Below are 6,924 nucleotides of genomic sequence, written 5' to 3' on the forward strand. Positions count from 1 at the left end.
CTGCATCCGTTTTTTCTGTCCGCTTGCCCCTGGGCGGACCTGACGTACAACATGAAAGAATGAACAGAAAACATTGATGATTGCTGCTTGCCGATGTCCTTGTCAACCAAATCAAACATTTAGAAAGAACAAGAACCAACTATTTCAGCCAAAAAGAGGGCTACAAAGGAAGGACTGCACCTGAGCCTCTACTCTAGGGGCAGATTTACAAGCCCCTTGCAGCTCTTTTGCTCCGTTCTTGCGTCACTTTTGTGACGCAGCGCCACAACAAGAGAGGCGCCATGGTGTGGCGTATATTAACAACGTGACGCATATGGGAGATGCATCCCATTCTAAAGCCCTGCGCCATAAGAGAGCGTTCCAGCGCAAGGGAGGGCGTTCCTGCGCAGGAACGCATGCTAAAAGTGGCTATGGGGAATATATAAAATTTCAATCAGTCATTTAGGACAATGATGCGTCACTGAAACCCTGCGCCTGCATGAAGCAGACTTACGGCTTGACGCAGCATTGCTGGAGCTGCGCCATCGTTGCAACGCAACTCCATCAATGAGCCGCCTTTACGGCACCGATGCGTAACGCTTCGGTGATGTTTTGGGACCATAGTGTGCCGCATTGTAAATACGGCGCACCATGGGTGGTGCTGGCGTGCCGCACACTTTGCAGGGATGCGCAGGTAATTGCTAATCTGACACTTAGGGGCATACTTACGAGTTCTGAGCTGGACACCTCCAGATGTGCACCACAACAAATGCGTAACGCAAAACTAACCTTGCGTCACGGCAGATGCGCCGCAATTACAATGCGGCAAACCCTGGCGTAAGGGTAGGCAGATGCGTGACGCATCTCGTGACGAAAGAGAGGCGCATCTCTAGAGTCGCGTCGCAGGCGCGATGCAACTATAGCAATGCTCAGGGCTGCCCAATACTCAACATACCGCATCAGTCCTTACGCCTGCTTCAAGCAAGCAGGCATAAAGAATTGACGTAGCAGCGTCGCGGAAGTGCCTGCGTTAAATCTTGTAGATTTCACGCAGGCACTTTTGCGAGGCGCACAGCTGCCTGACCGCCACCCCCCACCCCCACCCCCCTCCCTGCGTGGGAACGCACCCATTGTGGCGCAGGCCCAGGCCTTAACGTGGCGCATCTCCTTAGATGCATCACGTTGTACATGACTCGCAGGGATGCGCCACGTTTACGTCGCTGTGCGTCAGGTAAGGCAGCGTAAACGTGGCACAAGGGGCTTGTAAATCTGCCCCTTTGTGTCTAGCATTACGCAGTTCTGTAAAATACACTCATACATTACTCAGCCCAATTAAATGAACACAAAATAGAAAACAAATAAGCAGTGGCACCGCCACAGAGAAGGAGAACAGTGCACCTGAAATGCACAGAAGATTTTGAAATATTAATTTACCTCTCTTATCAATGTAATCAGCAGCATTATTGCTCTTTGTAAAAAAGTTAAAACAAACATTTGCAATATAACACACAGAGCAGGAGAAAAAACAGAGTAGTGAGTGATGAAAAAATTGCTACTACTACTCACCAAGCCCGGGGACCTCCACTCCCAGCAGGTCGAGCAGGTCGCGCTCCCGGTCCAGGATATCGGTCCAGCGGTGGGTCACCTGATTGTAGGTGCGCTGGACCCCCGTGATCTTAAAAAGGGCCCGACACACCTGCCCCCACCGCTTCCGTCGCTCCTGGCTGTTGGTCTAACCAGCAGCGATCCTGCCGCCTGCCGCGATGGTCCTGGGGAGACGGCGCTGCACATAAAAAACGAGTGCGCCCACCTCCTCAGGGCTGAAGATCTCCCGGGGCACCACAATTTCCGCCCTCAAGCGGCCACACGGGAGCCGGGCACGGGCTGCGGTGCCCGTCTTGGGCAGCTTGACAGCTGTCTTCACCATGTTCTGGGCAGGTGAAAAAGACAAAATGAAAAAGAATAAGAGTAGGGAAGAAGGAAATAAAAGTTTAAAAAAGTAGTTGAAAAGTAAACAAAAGTAGCCTAAAACACAAAAATATAGATCTAGAAAACTAGAGGGATAGAAAAAAAGTTAAATAGATCAAAAAAATATTAAAACAAGCAAAGGATGGCAGAGATATACAGAGGATAGAAACACCATGCCCAGACACATAGGAATGAATGAAAAACAAGATGGCGGCCCGAACACGTGCGTGTAAGTAAGTTCGCACGCGATTTCTCTCGCGAACTCGTGCGAACTTGCATTCGCAAGGCGCTCATTGCGCGAGATTACACATAGCGGGCGGAAACGGAAATACGTCACGCAAACAAAATGGCGGCGCCCATACTCAACCTTGGGGTAACTCGCACGAGTTCGCGTCTTCCACGGTCGAGTTCGCACGACGCCGCGCCTCGCGAATAGGGCGAAATTACCGAAAAACGAGTTTTGCAAAAGCAAAACCAACGAACAGGTGCAAAAGTTCGACCTCATCATTTGTAACCATTTACCTGTAGTACTTCCTGAAGGGGCCCTCCAGAATCCGGTTGCCTACTTGCAACTATTGTGTGACCCTGCTCTGACAGTCACAGAATAGTTACAAGTATGCCATTGCATCCTGATATTGCAACAAAAAGGAAAGGGAGCAGACAAGCAGGTGCCAGCCTTCATTAATGTCAGTTGGGGGTGGGCAGGTTTTGTTGTTTGCAAAACTTAGTGCAGGTGTACTTGGCTTTGCCACAATAATGTACACTCACTAGTCAATCAGAGGGTGCTGTGATGACACCGAGGGTGGCATGGGTGTGCCAGCCAGAGGGTGGCATGGGTGAACCAGAGTGCCAGTGTTGACAGAGGATGGCAGTGCTTTGCTTTGCCCCAATAATGTACACTGGTGAACCAGAGGGTGCTGTGATGACACAGAGGGTGACATGGGTGAGCCAGAGGGTGGCATGGGTGACCAAAGAGAGTGCCAGTGGTGACAGAGGGTGGCAGTGATGAAGAAAGCCTTGCAAACAGGCTGGGCACGTAGAAACAACAAGTTCGCAAAACTGGCGACCCGACAAGTAAGTTCGCAATTTGCGAAATTGTACAAAACCCTCGCGAACTTGCAGAAACCCGTGCGAACACACACCCCAAAAAAAATCCGCAAATCCGCGAGAGTTCGCGGATTGCAATCCGCAAATCCGCAAATTCGCAGATTGCGAATCCGCAAAATCCGCCCATGCTTACTTTTGAGCACTATACTTACCTGAAAACTTTGAAATTGCATATCTTCCATTCCATTAATTGGATTTTTGTTGTTTTGGTGTAAAATAAAGAATTTAACTTTACTATATTTTTCTAAATTAGTGTGGGATTTTTCTTGCGTTGTGTTTGTACTTTATTACTGTCTGTGTGCTGTGTAAATACTTTAAACATTGCCTCCAAGTTAAGTCTGACTGCTTTTGTGCATAACTACTAGAGGGTTAAGATAAGCACAGATTAATTTAGTACCATCGACACACACAACAGTTGGAATGTATGATCCCTAAACCCGAGCGGGCTTGCACTCCCTCATTTACCCCTTCGGCCGAGCCAGCACTCCGGGGGCATGCTACATAGCAACATTGTACATTGCGGGACGGGTGGCGCAGACACTACACCAGAGACACATGCATTAGTTACTTCCTTGGCAAGGCCTAAACTTAACCACACCCAGAGCCACGTGTTGAAGAACCACACACCTACGATGTACTGCCGTACGTTGGTCCACTCCGCTTACACTCACAGGGGGGTACGACTCAGCGACATGTTCCGGGTCTACCCCACTGCCTGAGGTGACAAGGTTGCGCCGCTGTACACAGCACAATGTAATGTGGCATGGCCCGGGTCCTCATGCATATATAATGACCAAACGGACACACTGAGATAGTTAGTGGAACTGGCTACGGGCACGTGCGCCTGGCACCTTTTATTGCCAGGGTCACATGTCCAGTAACGCCTGTGCTGGATGGGTGTTGGGTAGTGTAAGCCACACCTCAGGGGTTGGTTGGTGCTGGCAAAAACTACAACTTTGATAAGACAATCAGAAGTTCGAAGTTTAAACAGCATGGATCCATGATCTGCAAAGAGTTAGTGGCCCGGATGCACTGCGGCCGGCACAGGCACACCGCCGGGACGGTGATTTGCGGTGCACTGAGGTAGGGCAGGGAGAGCTGAGCAAGTCCTTGTTGATGTTCAAGGAGATTGTCGCAGAGTGTTACGGGGGACAGTGGAAGGTGTCCTTCCAGGGCATGATGCAGAGGGCAGAGGCAAGCAGTAACAGGCTAATGGAGAAGTAGAATGCTACAGACTCCTTTTTACCACCATGTCAGTATCAGCTACATGATGATGAAGACAACCCCCCAGGCCATAGACTCAGACGCCACCAAAGTTCAACCAGAGTGTCCATGACTTCCGGGGCACAGAGTCAGTGGCAACAGAGCTGGAAGGGGATGCAGTCTGCGATAAGGCCTGTACAGTGATATGATCTCTGCCATGAAGAGATCAAGACTCAGTTCCAATTGTGTGACTTACTCGACCGCATTGTGTGACCTACTTGACCGCAGTGTGTGCCGGAGGCAGCAGTCAGCAGTGGGCCACAGCCAGGTGTCGCCGGCTTGCGAGTTAGTGGCACCAGTGCAGTTGTTGGTAGTGTTCGATCACCTCCGTAACGGAGATCCTTTTTAACTCCGGACTGAACCGCGTCTTCCTCTTACTCCTGTCCTTGCTTACTGTGATATGAACTCTGCTATGAAGAAATCAAGACTCAGTTCCAAATGTGTGACCTACTTGACCGCAGTGTAGGCCGAAGGCAGCGGTCAGCAAGGGTCAACCACTGTCCAGCCAGCTCCTCCTGGATCTCTAACACACAACGTTGGAATAGCATGCAGAGATGATTTGTGGTTGATGGAGGTAGAGGCACCAGAGCGGAGTGGGTGTGCAGCCTGCGACGATGCCGTGTCCTACCTGGTTTGGACTGTATAGGATTGGTGTGAGGCCTGCTGGACCGCAGTGTAGGCCAAAGGCAGAAGTCAGCAAGGGCCCACAACACGTGTAGTTGGAATGCTATGCACAGAGTTGGTTGCATCACATCGAAGGATGTATAGTGATATAAACTCTACCATGAATTATGTATTCTGCCATAGTGTAATCAAGACTCAGTTCCAAATGTGTGACCTACTTGCCCACTGTGTATGCCAGTGGAGTACCTCAACAAGAAAGGAGTACTGCAGGCCTTGCTCGCAGAGGCCGTGATGGTCTGAAGAGGATGCCAAGGTTGCGGGCCTCGGGCTTGGATATGACACCGGCACGTGGTGGGCCAACTGTGACACACGCCGGAGTCAGCAGGTGAGCAGTGAGGCCTGGGTGCGCAAAGGGCGGAGAAGACTGGTTAGGGGACCAGCGGACCGGGGTGCAGCAGGTGCACAGGATCGCAGGCAACACCGCGCACGGCGACGGTGTCGGCCTCGTGGTGGGGTGAGAGGCCCGCCCTGGCAGAGACATTGGGCATTCCGGAAGAAAACCACGACCAGAGCTACGTGCTTTTTATGCACACCCCTATGCTGGCATACACCGGGCCAGATCACTACGCTCACGCTTACAGGGGGGGTCGTAACAAGCTACATTTCTGCGATCTTCCCCACTGGCTGGGGTGACATGGTTGCATCCACTGACCACTACACTCCATACACCAGCAGTGTATGGCGACATGGATATGTGTGTGGTCTGCTTACTGCAGTCTGTTAAGCACATCCACGCCACACTTGGCCTTGTGTACATTCTCATTCATGGGTCACTTGCCTCCTTTGCACATGCCTGGTTCTCACCTCTCCCCACAATCTGCTATTGTGTGGCTAAGATGCCATGCCGTTGATGGCTTATGTAAATGGCTGGCCCAGATTCCCACAGTAAGTTGTGCTGTCGTGTCTGGTGGGTGGGCATGTTGTATGTGAGTTTGTAATGTGTGCATTCCCAGAGTTGTAAGTAGCATGATTGTGGAGTTGAGATATGTGGTGTGTTCATTTGGTACTTACCAACGAGCAGTGTATTTCCGTAGGGGCTATCCTGGAAGCACTGATTGATGATGGACACTGCCTGGGTAGTTGACGACAACATTGGTGAAGAGTCTCCGGTGGTCTACTATTGCCTGCACATTGATGGAATGCGTGTGATTTCTGTTGCGGTAATTGTGTGCAGTGTCGGCAGGGGGCACCAGTAGGTTATGTGTGCAGTCAATTGCCCCCAACACGTGTGGGAAGCTAGCTATAGCGTAGAAGCCTTGCTTGGTCTCCAGCTGTTCCTTTGCAGTGTGGGGGAAGTATAGGTACAGGGGTACCAAGCTGATGATGGCATCCAGGACAGGTGTGAGGAACTTTGATAGGGCTGGCTGTGGGACTCCTCTGACTCTGGCAGTTGTTGGTTGGAAGGTACCAGAGGCCAAAGGGTGTTGTGGTCCTGTTGGGGCTCAGAGCTGCATGATCAGTAGCTCCATGGCATCTGTTGATCTTCAGGTGTGGCTCTGGGCTGGGCTCCCTTTTTTGGTGCCAGTTGTCGTCCGACTTTACACCAGGTCAGATCAGGTGTTAATTTCCTGCTGCTAACGCACCTTATCGCCTGCTTTGTGATTTTATCGCCGATCTGGCTGCTCGTTGAGAATGTTGCGGTGCGGTGTTGTTGCGGCTTTTGGCACGGGAACGACTACTCTGCCTCTCATTAGCGATAGTTACCGGGGTCATCTGGGGCGATGTTTTTTGAGGCTGCTATCGCAGGTAAACTGGTGATATGGGCTGTCAGCACCAGCTTGTGAATGGGGTGATAAATTTATCATCACTTTGGCTGCGATAAAGTGCCGATATTCTGAAGCAAGTTTAGTCAATCACTTGTTCAGTTGTCACACTTGGGTATAGTACCCTTTGTTTCTGCTGAATAAAATCTAAATAGATGTT

The sequence above is a fragment of the Lissotriton helveticus genome, chromosome 10 (genome assembly GCF_964261635.1).
Source record: "Lissotriton helveticus chromosome 10, aLisHel1.1, whole genome shotgun sequence".
Classification (NCBI taxonomy): domain Eukaryota; kingdom Metazoa; phylum Chordata; class Amphibia; order Caudata; family Salamandridae; genus Lissotriton; species Lissotriton helveticus.